The sequence below is a fragment of the Sinocyclocheilus rhinocerous genome, unplaced genomic scaffold (assembly GCF_001515625.1).
Source record: "Sinocyclocheilus rhinocerous isolate Xijiao unplaced genomic scaffold, SAMN03320098_v1.1 scaffold3902, whole genome shotgun sequence".
In the NCBI taxonomy this organism is placed as follows: domain Eukaryota; kingdom Metazoa; phylum Chordata; class Actinopteri; order Cypriniformes; family Cyprinidae; genus Sinocyclocheilus; species Sinocyclocheilus rhinocerous.
Genome location: NW_015666076.1, coordinates 7,562 through 27,545, shown reverse-complemented (window position 1 = coordinate 27,545; position 19,984 = coordinate 7,562).

The window sequence follows — 19,984 nt, the reverse complement described above, 5'->3', positions numbered from 1 at the left end:
TATAACTAACATCATAAATTGTATTAAAAAATACAATTTTGAGGACACATTATTACTTTTAGCAGCAAGACCCATAGGGTCATCATTTCTCTTTACATTACTGCAGTACATTTTCATATTCCCATTATAAATACTTAAGAATTTTAAATGATATTAGTTCATTTTATTACAATATCACATGATGTGATTATGGAGTTCACTTTATTTTTGCTAAATTATGTTAATAATTTGATTTGAGCTGATGTTGCCATTTTTGCCTTGTTTACAAAAAAAATACAGAAATAAGTCAGATACTTCTTAACTAATTTTAGCTCTTTATTTCCATCTTGCTATTTTACTGCCATCTCTGTAAATAATCAAGTTAAATAGTTAATAGAGTTTAAGTGTCTGAGCTTGACCGGATCATCATTCTGAAGGTCTTCTATACCACTTATAGAAAAATTTCCTTCAAGCACAACACATGCATATTCATTTTTTTAAATTGGAGAGTTCAAAAGGTACTGCATAACAGGAATAACCCTGTTCATGCATGATTTATTAGCCCGTGATTCTTCAAACATATCTTGAAATGCTTCATAAAAAAAAAAGCGTGGAATATAATGGCAATATTTCATTCACAGTTACATTCACAGGGACTGAGCTCATTACTGTTAATCATTTTCTGGTAAGGGGGCTGTCAGAGAAACTCTGGAATAATGAAAGTCAGAATATTAAGTCACTCAATGCCCCATGTCAGGGTCAACAACCGCTAGACATCCACACTGTAGCATTTCTGCATACACCAATTACCTGAAATTTCAGTTTTAAAATGAATTCCCAGCAGTGGAATAAATTATTATGGTCAAAGCCCTGAGAAGACTAAGAATGAACTCCTTGCTATGGTTAAACAAGGATGAAAGGTAGATAGATTATCTATGTAATTTCACTTGGGTGAAAACCATTAGCACAGGCTCTCAGTGGAGTGAAAGGAAGGTATTCAGGCTCTCCGATACGATACATTTACTTCCCCATAACAAATCAATTACTTCTGGCATCAGCAACATTTTAGTAAATGTTCTTTAAAAAAAAACAATTGTCAGATTAAGCAGGTTTCACTTCACAAAACACCCCAAAATGAATGAGAGGCAACTTTTAAATCCCACAGTTTTTTAAAAGATTGTGGCTTAGTGGACCTAAATGAATAAAAATATAAATTGGTAAAATGAGAAAGACGGGATAGATTGATATCAATCATTTTAGCTTGTCCTGGATTCACCTTTTATTTAAATAGCCATATTTTTTTTTCTGCGATGGGTGCCACTTGAGCTTCAGTAAAAAGAAGCGCAAAACGTCAAGGGGTTAAAGTTAAATGGCCATTTTTTTTGTTGCTGTGCTTTTAAGATTTCTATGTAAACACACTGTTTGCATCTCTCAAAAGGAAATGCAGAGCTGTAGGTGCTACATACAGCCAAGAGCAGCACATTGTTCTGTTTCCTTTTAATAAACGTCCTTACTTTTCACCCTTATGTTAGTCCTTCTGGTATTTAGAAATTACAGTATGATAAGTGTGATCAGGTGAGCCAGTTTCATTAATGTGCACATTTGTGGGATCATGTTTTCATGTATTTATCTAACTGATATCAGAAGGTTACAGATGCTCAAAATTAATCATTTTTGCAGCTTAGTTTCACTAAATGGTCTTTTATGACTAGGAAAGTGCTTTATTCTAAAAGATTAGGCCAAAATATTATTCTACGTGATGTGATCCTTAATTCACAAATTGATTCGTTGTGGTTTTTATATAAAAATTGTACTAATGTTATCATCAACACCATAAGCTGCTATCTAGGATGATGTTAATGTGGCGAGGTCTGAAAACAGTCGTGTTATTCGTCTAAAGTGATAGTATCAGGCTTATTATGACTGCTCGTAGTTGTACAGTTATGCTCAATTAAAAGATAAACATGGATTTGCTTTTACAATTAATGATATAGTTAGCACATTTTGTAAGGTTTCCTTTGATGTTTTCAGTGTATTATATGTTCAATGGCCTCATCAGTATTTTTATTTAGATATTTATTTATTTGCTGTTAAAGGCTCAAGATTTTGTGTACTAACAGGTTCATCAACCTCTTGTCTATGGCTAATGGAGTCCCTATGTTAATGCATGGCTAATTTAGTGTGAATTGGTGGAACAGAAGGCAATGCTGTTTGTTTCTGTTTGTCTTCAGTGTTGAATTATGACAATTCATATAGACACTGACACTGATGAACTCCTGACATAGGTTGTGTTTCATGTCGTCTAATTATAATATCCAATCAACAGCATGTGTGAGTGATGGCAGGGTTGGAGTACTAAGATATATTAGGGCTTGACTACATAAATCACGTGTGTGCACATTCATTCAAAGTCATACAACATCACATAAAACATCTGGAGAAGGAGTGAGTTTTGCCTGCACTAGACACATAGCATCACTTTTTCATTTGCATTCCCCTAACCCTAATCTCCCATTCTTTCCTTCGCCTATCTCTCTTTGTCTTGCATTCCAGTACTACATTAAGTTGATCTCTTCCTATGTTTGTCTTGTTTAAATCTGTTGCTGGTCATTCTCAGGGAATTGTGACATTGATGCTAATGCTGTGCTAGTATTGTTGTTTTAAATCTTTCCATTTGGTTACTGATAAAAATTCAAGATATATTATTTCCCCACCAAAGTGGTAGGGCTATAACAGCCAGTCAAGATCTTAATTTTTGAGCATGATTTCAACATAATTAAAGTTGCAGACACTACAGTGACCTTGTACATCTGGTAAATTTTATTTCCAGACAACTTGAGCGAGTGTGATATTTGCATGGTTATAGAATGGTGTTTGATGCCAATTTAATGGTTTGCAGCAGACCAGAAAAAGGAGGGGAAATTGAGAATTATTGTTTTTTATTTAAATGTTTATTATTATTATTATTATTTAAATAAACGTATGTTATGCTCAGATGACAAGAAATGTCATAATAAATATATTAGTGGTCGACTGTTTATTTATTTGCCAATTCTTAAAATATTATCTACACTTATGTATTCTACTAATTACTAGTATGCTACTTTTCCTAGTAAGCCTTAGCTTTATGTGCTAATTATGATTATTTTTTTTATTATTTTTTTATTTTTGTTTAAATGGCCAGCTTTTGTTATGTTCAAATGATATATACATATATATATTTTTTTTAATAGTGTTCAACTATTGATTGATTGATTGATTGATGTTTGTTTGTTTGTTTGTTTGTTCATGATTTAACTAATACCTATACAACAGCCTTGCCAGTGCTAATAGTTATGGAACTACCTGCTTTTAATCCAAACAATGGTAGACGAGGGTGGAAAGAGGCAGTAGAAGTTTTTGGGCGACAGCTCATTATTTTTCTAATCTAGTTTGTTTCCCTTAGTGGCTAATAAATTACATACTGCAGCTTCCTTCCCTCACGCAACTAACCTATTCAGGTAACGCACACATTTGTAGAAAGCACAGGCTGATGCAGAGTCAAGAGGTCATGGTTTAAGTGCGAAACCTTTTAAGTGCTAGATTGCAATCTTCATTAATCCCTGAGTGCTGGAGAGTCTACTAAGAGTCCGCGGCTTTCCCTTGAGGAAAAATTGGGCCAGAGCGTATCTGGCTTTTTCAGTTAATGAGGGCCTCTCTCTCTTTCTCTCTTTCTCTCTTTCTCTTTTGCTTTAGGAAGCATCTTTCATGTGGAACAAGATGGAGTGAATTTTACTTGGCTTTCCATTGTGTTCTGTTTCTGACAGCCTCTGGGCTCTTTGGCTTGTTTGCATCCTGCTCTCTTCTCTCATCAGCCTGCAGCTAAAGCACATAGCTGCTGGTGCCAATTGATTTTCTATGTCGTTTGTATTGAGAGTCTTCTACATAATTTATTTTGTAGCATTGTGATATGTCGTCATTTTCTCTGTCGTTTGTATTGAGAGTCTTCTACATAATTTATTTTGTAGCATTGTGATATGTCATCGCAGTGGATAAAATGTGTTTGAGCCTGCATTTCTTTCCACTGCATGTCCTAGGAAATGAATTCCTCTGATTGTTTGCAGTGTTTTGTACTTTATTTTGAAGATGAATGTGTTTAAGACTATTTATTTTGCCGGATCTGATCAGGGAGTGTGAGTGTGTGTGCCTACTAATGTGTGTTTACTTTTTAATTGCTTTTTTTCCCCAGCCAACCTCCATCTTGTCTCACTGGTGCCATTAGAGAATCATTCTGCAGTTAAACATCCTCAGAGACCGGATTCTCATCTTCCACCTATCCAGTTTTTAGCCTCCAAATCTAGCCTCTATAACCCCCTGAAATCATCACCAGAGACCCCCTGCAGTATAATACCCTTTCATTCACACCTCCCATGTGTCAGTGAGTTTGTGGTCTATCCATAATCTCTTGCATGATGTCTCACATGAAGCACGGAAGAGATTATGAGTAAAATGCATGTTGCATGACGTGCTACATCTGTTTCAGAATTGTTCTATCCATATCTGCTCATTCAGTAAAACATGCATGCATTTTTGTTGCGTTTACTATTTTAGAGGAGCATTTACAATGTTCCTTTTCTTAGTTTGTAGGACATCAATGGTAGTAAACCTTCATTTTTATAAATGGGTTACTGTTCTTTTTATATACTAAAGTTATTTATAATGTACTAAAAACAATTCACATAACTTAAACTTTGACTTTAATGTGACTGAATAGAATTTTCAATGTTTACATTATATGCGGGGAAATAGAGAATGGTAAAGTTTTATAATTATTTCTAGTAAAGAAACCTAATTTGATACCATGTTTGCCTTATTTTATTAGTTATTTCAAATGGATTATAAAAACAGAAGTTTTAGAGATTTTGGTTTTTCCAATTAAGCAGAAATTATATAGTTCATGTTACCTGTATTTTTTATTTAATTTCATTATTGTATTATTTTATTTGTATACTACTTTGAAAACAATTCGCAACCTAAAGACAATGACGTGACTAAATAGAAATGTTCACATTACTTGAATGGGAAAATAGGGATAGAACATTTTAGCTTTACACTTATTTGTATGAAAAAGTAAAATTATTAAGTAACAGATTTAGAAATTTTGGCTAAACTAGAGATTTTGTTTTTCCTCATTCAAATAGAAAGTAGCTGTACTTCTTGTTACCTATTCTTTATTTTATTTTATTTTATTTATAGTACTGAATTTTGAAATCAATTCACATAACTTAAATACTTCAATATGACTAAATAACACATTTATATACTGCAGTGTTTCCCATACATTGATTTATTTGTGGCGGCCTGCCATAATATCAACACTGACCACCACAAATAGATTTTCCAAAGGACACTGACTTCACTGAAAAAAAAACATGAGCACTGCACATTTCAAAATCAAAACATGGTGCATGTGTTTTTCTATAAATGTACAGTATCTTTGAAGAGATCCAACTGTCTTCAGAAATGCTTTCATGTCATTTTTATTTAATCTTTCCTATAATGCCTGATAAAATAGAGTTTGCTTTTTGCTATTAAAAAAGAACATTTAAGCATTTGTGTATTACAGGACAGAAAGATGTATGAATATGCGATGAGTATCTTTAGAAGAAGTGGTTGCGCATTAAACCAGCTAAACCTTGACCCCCCGCCATGAAGGGAGTTTGTTATCAGTTTCCACACGTAACGCACACATTTGTAGAAAGCACAGGCTGATGCAGAGTCAAGAGGTCATGGTTTAAGTGCGAAACCTTTTAAGTGCTAGATTGCAATCTTCATTAATCCCTGAGTGCTGGAGAGTCTACTAAGAGTCCGCGGCTTTCCCTTGAGGAAAAATTGGGCCAGAGCGTATCTGGCTTTTTCAGTTAATGAGGGCCTCTCTCTCTTTCTCTCTTTCTCTCTTTCTCTTTTGCTTTAGGAAGCATCTTTCATGTGGAACAAGATGGAGTGAATTTTACTTGGCTTTCCATTGTGTTCTGTTTCTGACAGCCTCTGGGCTCTTTGGCTTGTTTGCATCCTGCTCTCTTCTCTCATCAGCCTGCAGCTAAAGCACATAGCTGCTGGTGCCAATTGATTTTCTCTGTCGTTTGTATTGAGAGTCTTCTACATAATTTATTTTGTAGCATTGTGATATGTCGTCACAGTGGATAAAATGTGTTTGAGCCTGCATTTCTTTCCACTGCATGTCCTAGGAAATGAATTCCTCTGATTGTTTGCAGTGTTTTGTACTTTATTTTGAAGATGAATGTGTTTAAGACTATTTATTTTGCCGGATCTGATCAGGGAGTGTGAGTGTGTGTGCCTACTAATGTGTGTTTACTTTTTAATTGCTTTTTTTCCCCAGCCAACCTCCATCTTGTCTCACTGGTGCCATTAGAGAATCATTCTGCAGTTAAACATCCTCAGAGACCGGATTCTCATCTTCCACCTATCCAGTTTTTAGCCTCCAAATCTCGCCTCTATAAGCCCCTGAAATCATCAGCAGAGACCCCCTGCAGTATAATACTCTTTCATTCACACCTCCCATGTGTCAGTGAGTTTGTGGTCTATCCATAATCTCTTGCATGATGTCTCACATGAAGCACGGAAGAGATTATGAGTAAAATGCATGTTGCATGACGTGCTACATCTGTTTCAGAATTGTTCTACCCATATCTGCACATTCATTAAAGCATGCATGCATTTTTTTTTTTGCTATTTTAGATGAGCATTTACAGTGTTCCCTTTTTTTGTTTGTAGGATATCAATGGCACTATACCTTAATTTTCATAAGTGGGATGCTGTTCTACTCTTTACTAAACTTTGAAAACTATTCACATAACTTTAAAGTTCAAATTTGATGTGACTGAATAGAAATGTTTACATTATCTGAATGGGAAAATAGGGAATGGTAAAGGTTGTATGCTTGTTTCTGCTAAAGGAGTCAAATTTGGTACCATTTTTTGCCTTATTTTATTGGTGATTTAAAAATTTAAACATGGATTAGAAACAGAAGATTAGCCAACATTTTTAGATATTTTGGTTTTCCTCATTCAAGTAGAAAGGAGCTGTACTTCATGTTACCTTTGTTTTATTTTATTATTTTATTTTATTTTGTACACTTTTTTTGAGTGGGGAAATAGGAATGAGAAATGTGTTTTATGCTGATTTGTATTAAAGTTATTATAATTTTGGCCGACAATTTTAGAGTTTTGTTTAATTGGTGATTTAAAATGGATTATAGAAACCTATGTTACCTATATTTTAGAGGGAATTTTTAGGGAATGGGAAATGTGTTTTATGCTCCGTTTTATTTATGATTAGTTTAGCCAAAAGTTTTGGAGATTTTGGTTTTCCTCATTCAAGTTAAAAGGAGCTGTACCTGCATTCATGTAATACGAATCTCCTAAAACTGTTGGCTAAGCTTAGAATTGTATTTCTTTAATAGAAAGGAGCATTTATATAGTGCACTGTTATATATAGAAAGGAGCAACACATTTATATACAGTGGACTTTTTGCTATTAAGAAAGAATATTTAAGAAGAATGTCTGCATTGCTGGACATAAATATGCATGAACATGCAGTGAGTGTTTAGGAATAGTGGTTATGCACGCCTAAACAAAGTAGTCATGGCACTTTGCTAAACCATCTAAACCTTGACCCCCCCACCGTAAAGGGAGTTTGTTATCAGTTGCCACACGTCGTCTCAGTCTCTCTGTGCTAATGAGTTAGCAGGCAATGATGTTTACTCTCATTAAGTTAGTGAGCGTGTGTATGAATCTCTGCAGGAGACAGGTGAAGCAGATGGCAGTGACTGTTGGTTATGGTGATTGGTGGATGAGGGAATCAGAACCCTCCACCCTGAGCCTGCCTCTGAAACCAGCTGGAGCACCAAATAACAGGAGACGACCAGGGAGAAGACAACTGTATACCATCTCAATTATAGTACAGGTCATACAAACTTCAGACTACGCTATATTATATACAACTCAGACACATTTAACATCCAGTAACTATGTAGCTGTTGTCCGTACTTTCTGTATAGGCAGGTCTTTATTAAGCTAGATTTTTATTTATCTGTGACCAGGGAAGGTGGGATTTGTTTTCCACAAATTTCATGTGGTGCCACCATGCTAAGTTACAGGATGGCCCTTCCGCTACCTGAGGTTAAGTGTCTTTCTCAAGGGCACAATGGTGATAGTTCGGAAATCACCCCTTGCAGTGTTTAAACTTGTAATCTTGAACTTTAGTATTTCCTGGGAGAATTATGCATTATGAGTGATAGATGTGGTAACACTTTATTTTAAGGTGTTCTTGTTACAGTGTAATTATACATTTAAGTACTGAGTAATATTAATTAACTACATGTACTTACTATATGGTTAGGGTTAGGATTAGGGTTTGGTTTAGGGTTACTTGCATGTAATTATGCATAATTAATTGTTATTACAATAGTAAGTACATGTAACATGTGTAACAAGGACACCTTAAAATAAAGTGTTACCATAGATGGTTTGCCAATAAACACATTTGTAGAGTGATTGGTGCTGATTGACATTATTTATTTTAAAGATACACTTTTTTTACCATTACTGTTTACAGGATGAGAATAGCCCCATCCTGTAAACAGCCCCTTTAAAATGTAAGCTTTTTAAAATATTCCTCGAAACATATACAAAGTTCAGTCATGAAACTCTAGATGGCGCAGGCTGATAGGTTCTAACACAATCTCACATAATGGCATCATTATTCACGTGACGCATCTGATTGGTTCTTTTGGTATCAGCAGCCAATGAGCTTGCTGCTCAAACATTCAAATACTCGGCTAGTGCTTGCAGTAGCAGTTGCAGCGTGCTTCAGAAACCCTCCACCTCCCCCAGCTCCACCTGTATAGATCGGCTTCGGGGTGATTCCTGTATGTTTTATATGGGGTTATCTCATATATGTTATATGTGCAGTAGCAGTATTTCTTACATGCTCACAGCAGCATGTCTGTGGATGTACTGGCCGTAGCAAGTCTCAGTACTTGCTCTGCAGCAGCAGCAGCAGCAGCAGCGTAGCAGATATTTTCCGCCAAGACCAAACACATTGACATTGTCATGTATATTACCATGCTAAACTCTCCAAGAGTTGTCATGGCAGAACTGCATTTAGTTCCAGCTGTTGGTGAACACAAGAATGCATCCTGTGTGAATGGCCCCTTTATAAGGTTCTAGTTCAAGTGCAGTGCTGTTGTACAGTGTTTAGCCCATAATAAATCTTCCCTGTGAGACTGCACTCCATTAGATCCAGATCGGTCTCTTACAAAAGAGCTTGCCACTCTTTTGAGAAAACTAATCTAATTTTCAGATCAAAATATATTTAATCTATGAGTGAGTCTGCTATGAAGGAAGTCATTAGTCTTCTGTTCCCCAATATTCAAACGCATATCCGATGTACAAAATCCAATGCATTTCAAATAGATATTCCTAATTGATGCTGGAAGCTTTATATGTAATCAGGATCAGTTTTCTACAGTAATTTTCTGTCACTCAAGCCTTTTATCATTCAGATGTGTCTTCATCACATAAGAATGTCATCCTCACAGACGATCCTGGCAATTGACAGCACCTGAAACCTCCTTTTCATAGCTCTTTTTAGCATGAGATTTATTAGAGCAAATTAAGGCAATCACCATTTGATTCCCACTTCACATGCCATATTTTCCCCAATGTCCTCAAATGTCACCCCTCCCACTTTTAAACCTCCGAAAGACTGTAAAGTTAATTCAGTTTGTATAATCAAGGTGATAAAAGTGTATAAGGAATAGACTGAACTCTTGAACTCGTTCTCTTTGCAGTGGACGGAGACACATTAAATTCCACAGAGACTTTGCCACTTCAGCAAAACACTCCACTGTAACTCATTCAGTGTCTGTCTGCTCATCATGTTTGGAGAAAAAGGCAGGAGAGAAGAATAAAACTGAATGTAATGTGTCCACACTAAAAGCTAAAAGTATTGAAGCTAACTTAAGTGCGTTTTTAAGTAGCGTAACGGTAGCTCAGCTGTTTTGATTGTAGTGTATTTTTAACGCTGTTGCACGTTTTACAGCCCATCGAGGCACAAATGTACTCTTCTAATAAAAGTCTGATTCATTTTAATAGACCCTAATCAGGTTAGACGCCATATTGAATTTAACTTTGATGAAAACCAGGCTATGAGGGATATAGTTTTTACAATGGCATGTATAAAGGTACTCTATAAAGGTAGTACTAGATCAAATAATTTTCACAAATCACTACTTTTAGAATTGTATGGAGTTTTTGTCTACTGATTTATTTATTTATTTATTTTCGGAAAGATATTTCGTCAGCTGAACTGTGTGTATATTGTTAAACAGCAATATAAGCCATTGAACGTTCACTGCAGCTTTGTTTTCATTCCCATCAAAAATTGAATATGGCACTACCCTGACTAAGGTCAGTTGGTTCATTCGGATGATTCAGTGATTTATTTCAGTGGGGTTTTCAAACTGCAGATTACATCGTTACGCCACTTACAATCGACTATGTGTGAGTCATTAAAATGTTCGACTCTTTTCAGAAACATGATTCATTATTGAACCAAAAACTCTGCGTTTTGCTTGGATACGCTCGCTTTGCCTGCATGCGATTGGAATTGAAAATGTACGTTGCGACAAAGTAACTGGAAATATTGCATATAAAATGCAAGTTACTCAATATAAATCTTGTTCATTGAACTGTTCACACTCAAAATCATGCTGTTGTTGTGAATGTCTGGGCTGTGTTGACGTATTCGGCGGTGAGATCCGGAACAGCAGCACTCTTGATTGTGTGATATTGTTTAATAATCAGAAAGTTATATGGTTTAAAAGATATTGTACATTTAAATACTTTCGATGTAGCATGCTGCTTTTTGTTAGCAACTTGTAGTGGAGCTAACTACTTTTTCAGAAGACCTTTTAGGTACTAATAAACAATTCCTCTGTATCTCTGGATGAACATGTGTTTGTGTGTCTATGTTCAGAGTATCAAGTATCACGGTTAGAAGTCGATAGTATGGATTTGTTTTGGCTGAAGCACCCTTACACATAAATAGCATGAACCTGAGAGTAGTCTTTCTCTGAAGAGCTAGTGTGTGTGTGTGTGTGTGTGTGTGTGTGTGTGTGTGTGCCCTCTGGGCTGACATTCTTTGCCCCTTGACCATTACTCAGTAAATGAGTATGTGAGCAAAGCTCTCAAACCTTGAACTCTGCCATTAATGCGCACGCACAAACACATGAACGTACACATACATACTCATCCTGCACTTATCCTGATCAATGATCTTGAAGAGAAACTGAAAGATCAAGAGTGAGAAAAAGGAGAGAATGGTATTTCGAAAATGGCTTTAATGCCTTTGAATGATTATTTTAATCTCTAGCTCTAAGGTTATGAGTAAGACTATTACAACTCATCACATACCTTCACAGAGAAGCCTGTTAGTGTGAATACTGACTGATATAGATTGCATTCTGCAGCATATGGTTGTAGCATCTAAATCATGTTTATAGATAGATAGATAGATAGATAGATAGATAGATGAATGATACAGGGACGGACTGGGAGTAAAAACGGCCCTGGATTTTCTCCCAAATTGGCCCACCACCAGGGCCGCTGCTGGCCAAATGGGTGCCCTAAGCAGGATTGTATTGTTGTGCCCCCCTTCCTCAAATATTATGGAAGGAAAAAAAACACCTATAGGGGTCAAAATAGAACTTTAATAAAATATAAAAGTAAATAAATAAATTGTATTATTTACAAATTACAATTGTAGCTCTAGACAGTTACCTATGGCTATGACTTTATTAATACAGTTGTCTAATTGATTTTAAAGTTTCAAGCATTCAGAAATTACGCAAAAGAAAATTAAGCAGTTTTACTACGATAAACCCCTTTGGTTTATGTAAGGGTTGTGATGTCCACATGTTTTTTTTTGTTGTTGAAGAAATTATAGAGGCTGTGTCATCTATAGTGTCATCTATAGCAAAAAGCTGGCCAAAAATTAAAGATTAAGTGAATATTTGAATTAAATGTTTGGCCAATAGCCTATTAAACAAGGATTTGATTGTCCTATAATTGAGCAACTGGGATGGTGCCCCCCTGGGAGTTGGTGCCCTACGCAAACTGCATATTCTGCGTATAGGGAGCGGTGGTACTTTACATTAGGATTTAGTGGCTTTAACAAAAGCCATGAATAGAAGGTGACCAATTACCAGTAGAGACCAACAGGCGCCATTACAGTTTCCATTAAAACCAATACAATTTCCATTGCAACCAGTAAAACCATTACAAATTATGTGATGGTTTCTATTTTTTTCAACAGAGGATTGAAATAAATTATAGAAATAATTATAGAAATTGAAATAAATTAGAAAATGACCAATCGTTTTGCTAGATAAGACCTTTATTCTTTGGCTGAGATCGTGTAGAGCCCTTTGAAACTGCACTGAAACTGCAGTTTGGACCTTCAGCCCTTTGGCCACCACTGAAGTCCATTATGGAGAAAAATCCTGGAATGTTTTCCTCAAAAAATCGTAATTTCTTTGCGACTGAAGAAAGACATGAACATTTTGGAGTACATGGGGGTGATTAAATTATCATTTACATATATATGTAAATTATATACATATACATTATTTATGTACCACAAGTGCAACACTGTAGCAGGTGAGCTACTGAGCAAACTTTATTATGTCAGGGCAGCCATATATATTGAGTGGATTATGTGTATGTTAGAATGAAAATGTTAGAATGTTTTAGTTTACACATCATGCACTATAGTAAAAGTATTTCGAGGTCATGTAGTATTGGGCAAGGCTTATTTAATTAATAATCTGCCCTGTAATCATAATTTGTGTAAAAAGGAACAAAAGTTGTTGGTCTTTTATTGCATCTAGTGTTCATTTCCCCTGGAAATTGCAGTGAAATGTATGTACAGTATACTGTAGGTAAATCTTTTGCAGTTTTGCAGAAATGTAGACAGTCATGTATCTCCAATAGGAAGGATCTCCAAAAGGCTGGGTTGTCTAAAACATATGTTAGTTGCCAGGTATGCCAGTCTGTTTAGCAGAAAAGTGTATTGTAATTTGTTTCAGTAAAAACAACTATGGTAAAACTTATATTTATTTACTACATATCAGCCACTAACAACTCCTCTAAGTGCATCATCTCAGCGTTTGTGTGGAGTATTTGTCATTTCACCTTCTCTCGCCTTTGATTGTGTCCATTCCTCTCCAACCTGCAGCGCTTGGAATTCACCACAGCAAAATTACCCAAACATCTTGCCTCTCCATGCCCTCGGGACAGTTTGTTCTTGCCTAGCACCGACTGCTTTGATGGGTGTTTCAAAGGCCAGTGGGAAAGAGCCAGATGTCCACAATGCTGGAATCTCTCAGTGGTCTCCCTGCCGATCCACTTTCCTGCGGTTCTGCTCACCGCACAAACACCTAGCACTCTCCGCCCGTCAGCTGTGGCGTGGTCACACTCGGCCTTCTCTCCTCATTAGATTTCATGCCAGCTCACTGCTCTCGCATTATAACGTTAGCTAATTTATATTGACCTCGGGGCTCAAAAAAGTCCTGGGCTGGTGCCCAGATGCTGGTTCCAAACCGGCCCCGAAATCTTGCTGGTCTCGAACAAGGGAACCTATGACGTCAGTAGGCAGAGTTTCCACTACAGACCCGCAGTTTGAAAGGCGCCATTTTTAAAAGCCATCAAAGTTCAGGTAAATTAACAACAACAATTAAATTTGTCAGTTCAGCAGTGGTCAGCAGAAGAGACCAATGCTCTCCTTCTGTAAGACATAACAAGCGATTCCGGTCACAGGTTGGTGACGTAGAGTTCTGCTCCCTGCAAGGAAATCTGAGCTCTGCTCCAGCACCAGCCCCAGTGGAAAAGTGGTAACTGTCACTTTCTACCTTGCTGTCCAATCACAGTGAAGGAGGGTCAGGACAAATAACACCAAATGTCACATTCTACTTGTATAACGAATGAACAACAATGGAGATTAAGTAAATATTGCTTGTCTCAGAGTATCCATGTCTGTACCAAATGACATCTACAGACTACAATAATATTAATATAAAAAATGTTGTTCACCAATGGGACTAGCTAAACACTATATACCTTCAAAGCGCTCTTAAGCGCCCACAGTGGGGTGGTTTCAAAAAGAGTTTTTTTCAACTGGCTGAAAACACTTTTGGTGGACACACAGCCTAACTGTGAATTTCTGTTGAAGTCGAAAGTTTCTGTTTTGGAACATGGTAGCTGGTAAACACTGGTTCGTTCTCAAACATACATACATACATAAAAATAAATAATAAATAAAAATACTTTTGCTTTCTTATGTTGCCCTCTGAATCAGTAGGGTCTGCTGTTGTTGATTCTGTGCCAGTAAACAAACTGGCATCAGCAGAATCCAAAACAAAGCAATTAGCAGGGCAAAATGATGGTTTGCCTTTTAAGACTTTGTCCAGTTTGTCAAAAAACAGACAGGTTACCCTTTCCATTCCAAGCTTCAAATCTTTTGTCCACACAGAGATGAGGCACCTGGTCTTACTGGCTGTCCAACCATGACGATCCATTGCTTTTTTTGCTTTCATTGTTTCAAAATAACCTTTCATTTTAGCCGGCAAAGTTTAAATCCCATCTAACCATCATGCTTGTCAGCAACACGTTTCACACTGATTACGTATTAGGTGAGTAGGTGGTCTTTAGTGGCTGTTCGAATGCATTTGACCACTTAAGCATCTACACCATGAAAGTAAACTGGTCGAATGGGTTTTCAAAAAGTGGACAAGCCTTATTTAAAAGTGGAGCAAAAAAAAGTGGACAAGCCTTATTTACACTATTTTAATGCATCTTAATACCAGAAGTAAACAAGGCCTCAAGTGGCATTCCATTGCACTTTTTCAAGTAGGAAGTTGGAGATTCTAGATGTGTCCCAATTTGTGTACTTATGCACTATTCTATGCAATTTTGTAGTCTACTGTGAATAGTGTGAGTAGTGTAAAAAAAAGGCGTAAATAAATAATTTGGAGACCATTTTTCAAGAATGTATTATTTCTGTCTTTCTACTTAGAAACACAATTTTTTCACGCTGAACAGTCCAACAAAAATGTGCATTTCAAATACCCGAATGATGCCCTTATTTAACTAAAAAATGAAAGTGTGGAATGTTTAGAAGGGCCACCAAGCTCCAATACTAAAAATAAGCTTCTAAAATTCAGGAGTAAATAGTGCATAGTTTAAGTACATAGTGTTTAGTAGATTATTTGGGATACACCTTCTGTCATTCTGAGTTGGATGGAACTCATTTAGCATGTTTGGTGTTTACATATTCAGGATAAACAAGAAACCAGAAAGAAAACAATTCATTATTCACCATCAAAAGACATAAAGAAGCATACAGCACCTGTGTTTGCTAAATAAACTTAACTTACATTTGGTTTTTAAACTTAAAGTCTATTAATACACACTTATACTCTATTCAGGAATATTCTATGATACGGTGGTGTAAAAACAGCTTTTGTGTGGCACTGCACTAGTCAATCATATTGACAGGAACAGCCTTGGCATCTCTTTGGGTCTGACTCATTTAAATTGTAAAAAGAACAACTAATGCAATGATAAAATATGTGCATTTTCTCTGACCATTTTTTTTTTTTCTTAAGGCCATCCAGCAAACTATTATAACATAGAAGTAAAAAAAGGAATAGTTAAGATAAGTTATAAATAAATACTCATTTAGCTAAATGTTAAAAATGCAATTCATTCAGTATGAATAGAGCTGTCAACAACATCATGAGCTCATATTACATAACTGAAAAGAACTTTACCTTTTCTTACATTATCTGTACTTTATATCTTAGTCTTGAGTGAAGTCATTTGCATTGCATGATGTTACAGCCAGCTAGTTTTCCTCAGAACTCTGTATAAATGAGCGGAAGAAAGAGTCATGCCCTCAGAGCGGTCAGGAACAGTCACCTCACATTATGCCACAAATTACACTGATTGTGTGTGAAATCTGTGACCTGTAATGAAGCCAATTAAAATGTCATAAAATACACCAGCTTTTTGTGTTTGTGATGTGTTTTTGTGATGGTGGCTGGATGAGGAAATTTTATTAACTGTTTACACATTGAAGAAGAACTTTATTTATTTATTTTTTTTATTATATTTTTTACAAGATTTTTTTTTTGATAACATCAAAAGTTTTGAAAACAACACCAACATGTTTGAAAAGCCAAAAGAGCAATATTTATTTGATCAGAGCAATCAAAAAATATAGGTCAAAAATATATTTTTTTTTTTTTTGTTTGTTTTTGTTTTTTATTGTTGTTTTTTTTTGACAAAAGTAGGCTCATGTAGAAAGCTTTTAGTGTGCAAAGGTGTCTCTTTTCAGTAACTTTTAATTCAACTACTTTCCAAAACTTAATAGAAACATGTATACTTTCCTCCCTGTAGCCATAAAACTGTCAAAAGTACTTTCCAAATCAAAAACAACCACCATGTGGCGTGAAATATTGTTCCTCGGAGCCCTGCATAATGTGCTTGTGCAATTTCTAACTTTGAGAAACTTTTGTGATCAAATTTTACTTCTAAATCATAATCCCACGCTGAAGAACCACGTTAGGGTTGTTTTGAGTCTTGGAGCATCGCAGTGTGACCGCCGCAACTATATCACATATACAGCTTTCATGTTGTAACATGAAAATCTCTTGGCTCCCGCAGATGCATATGCAAAAGCAATGCCACATCCTCCTACCCAACCACATAAGACCAGGGCATAAAGGCATTATTTCAGAAGGGGGAGGATGTTTTTCTCCAAATAAAAGCAAATGTTGTTTGAAGAAGCCAGCCCAGGAGATATAAAGAGGTAAAGCTTCCTGGCTTCTCCATTATAATGTCTTGGGATTGGGAGGGTATTATGTTTCTGTTTAAAGCTAGAATGGAAGTGAAGCGCACCTCGTACTGTTTTCTATGTATGATTCTTCACAGTCACCTGTATTTAAGACATATACGCGACAGGACACTGCCCCAGTGCATACTACTGATGTCAGTTGTCATTCTTTCAGTCATCTTCTCATCTCTGACTCGTTTACCTCTTCTTTTTCCATCTCTCTGTGTTCCCTCTTCCACCTCACTGTTTTTCTAATTCTTTTTCATATTATTTGGTTCACTGGGCCTTTAGATGAATACATCAATGTGGACGTAGCTCTTGCAGACATGCCAGTGGTTTTCACTCACACAAAACACTATCTTTCAAAAATACTATGGCAAGTTTGGTGCACGATTCATGATTCAGTTCATCCTTTCGTGCTCATGGTATGTTGGCAGGGTATTTATTCACCCACTTGACATCTGCCCCGTTTGTTCATCAAAACGTTTCATTTTCAGTATAATGGTGCCACCTACCTCCACATCGGGAAACTGAATGCCACATTCCATGAAAAGGGTACCAGATATTTGAAATGATCAGAGAAATGAGGTTCTCAACCTTCTAAAAAAAAATTTGATTATAAACCCCAAATTATGTAAGCTGTTTTATTTTCTGTTCATTTTAAATTAGATGAAATGTATCATTATATTTATTTTATTATTTTTGGTGTTGTCTATCAATAGCAATTAAATAAACATGAATATTTCTGGAATAAAAAAAAGCAAAAACTGCATTTTGCAAGTGAAAGGTTATAAATTAAGGTTAAATTAAGTCACTTAGCAGGGGACTGAGTTTGGGATTTGTAGTTACTGGTAAACTGTAAAAATGGAGGAAATGTAATGAGCTTTCTTGTAATGGGTTACAAAATTTTGGGATCTATATTAAATGCAGCCGTGGTGATCATAAAAACTTCTTTTTTTTATTCTACTGACCCCAAACTTTTGAATGGTAGTATATATAAAAATTACTGTAGTATGTTTTTGTTGTTGTTGTTGTTGTTGTTGTTGGATACTGTCAGAAAGACCTCTTATGTGGAAAAGGTGAAAACTCTTGTTTTATGGGAGATACAGAATTTTTAAATATGTATTTTAAATGATTTAATTCGTGCTGTCAAAAGATTAATCGCGATTAATCGCATACAAAATAAAAGTGTGTGTTTGCATAATATATGTGAGTGTTCTGTGTATATGTATTATGTATATATAAATACACACACATACAGTATATATTTTGAAAATATTTACATGTATTTACATATCTATAATTATATTCATATAATTTATATTATAAATAAATATATTTAACTGTCGCTCTCCAAGTGATAGCTACTTTACTTTTAATCTAGTCTTGTCAAGTCATGTCTGTTTAGTCTACATTAATATATAAACATAACCTATTTTTCTGAAATATATACATGCATGTGTGTGTATTTATATATGCATAATAAATATATTATTATATAATATGTATTACATAACACTGATACTAGTCACTAAATATGTAATTTATTTTTTGAAATCTGTAAGCCATGAAAGAATACCTTTTTATTTATTAAAATATATATATTTTTTTACCTTTATTCATTAAAAAGCGTTATATCATCATCATACGCAGCAGTCACAAGTCATTACATTTCAAGTCTATTTATTGAAACTTGGAAGCAATATAGAACATATTTTATTTTCATTAAACAACATACAATATGATACAATAATTTAAATAAATTATGTCCTTTATTCTTTAAAATGCATTATTTCAACATAAGGCATATATTCACATAGTCATTGCAATTCAAGTCTAATTTGAAAACCAAAGAAAACATCAATATTTTTAGACGATACACAATATTACATATCTTTTATTAAACAGTAATGTGCTACATATTTGCTGGTAATAATGCCATAAATGAGTCCTGCCTGTTGCGACATTCCCTACTCTGCCTTCTCTTAAAAAAATAACATTTTTATCAAGGTAAAATCTACATATAGTTCCCAACAAAAGTACTGTTTAGTGTAAAACATGTTGAAGATTAGTGAACAGGTTGTCGATTCATTAAGTGATAAGCTGTTTCCTCACAAATGCTGTTTATTGAGTGTAGTGAAGCCTCTCCTCCATTGACATCCATTAAAAAAAAACGGCCTCTGGTCTCCTTCCCTGCGTACCGCCAAAGCCACAGTGTTAGCATTAGCCGTTATGCGTTTTTGGCTAAAGGTTGCAGGCTTGCCTTCCAGTGGCTTTGTCTAGTAAGACCTTGATTAGCTGGTTCAGGTGTGTTGGGGTTGGATCTAAACTGGTTTACCCCTGGTTTAGCATACCATTCCACTTTCTTGTCTCAATGAGGATGTCAGCACGTGTCACGACTGATGATATTAAACACTCAAGAGTTTTAAAGGTCCCATATTTTACACCTTTCTGGAGTTTTATTTTAGGTTTTGATGTCCTTAAGAATATATATTTGCGGTATAAGTACCAAAAACCATCTCAATATATTTTTACAGCTCCTTTCTCAGGAGCTCTGCTGAGAACAGGTCGATTTTGGCCTGTCTAATTAATATTCATGAGCCTCTCTTCTGATTGGCCAGTTGTTTTCTGAGTGACGCACGGCCAGGCCAACCACAGGTAACTAGGATCAGCCGACGTCACAGCGCTAGCGGGAGGCAGCAAAACAAAGGGGAAACTGGAGGTGGCCCATTCAAACCAGCGCAGATTCGGCTACACAAGGAGCTTAAAATATAATTTTGTTGTGTTGTTGGGTGCCAGAATCGACGTAATACAGCCTCAAATGAGAAATTTGATCGCATATCTGCTGCCACTGCCAGACAAAAAAAAAACGACGACAGCTGTGGTTAAACGCGATAAAACGAGCAGACTGGACAGAAACGATAGTCAAAAATGCTCGCGTTTGTAGCGCACACATCTTATCAGAAAAGGTTCAATAAAGTATTGTCTTTTGTTGTTATGAGCGCGTCTACAGATTTCTTGCCATATGTTTCTTGCATCTCACGACTA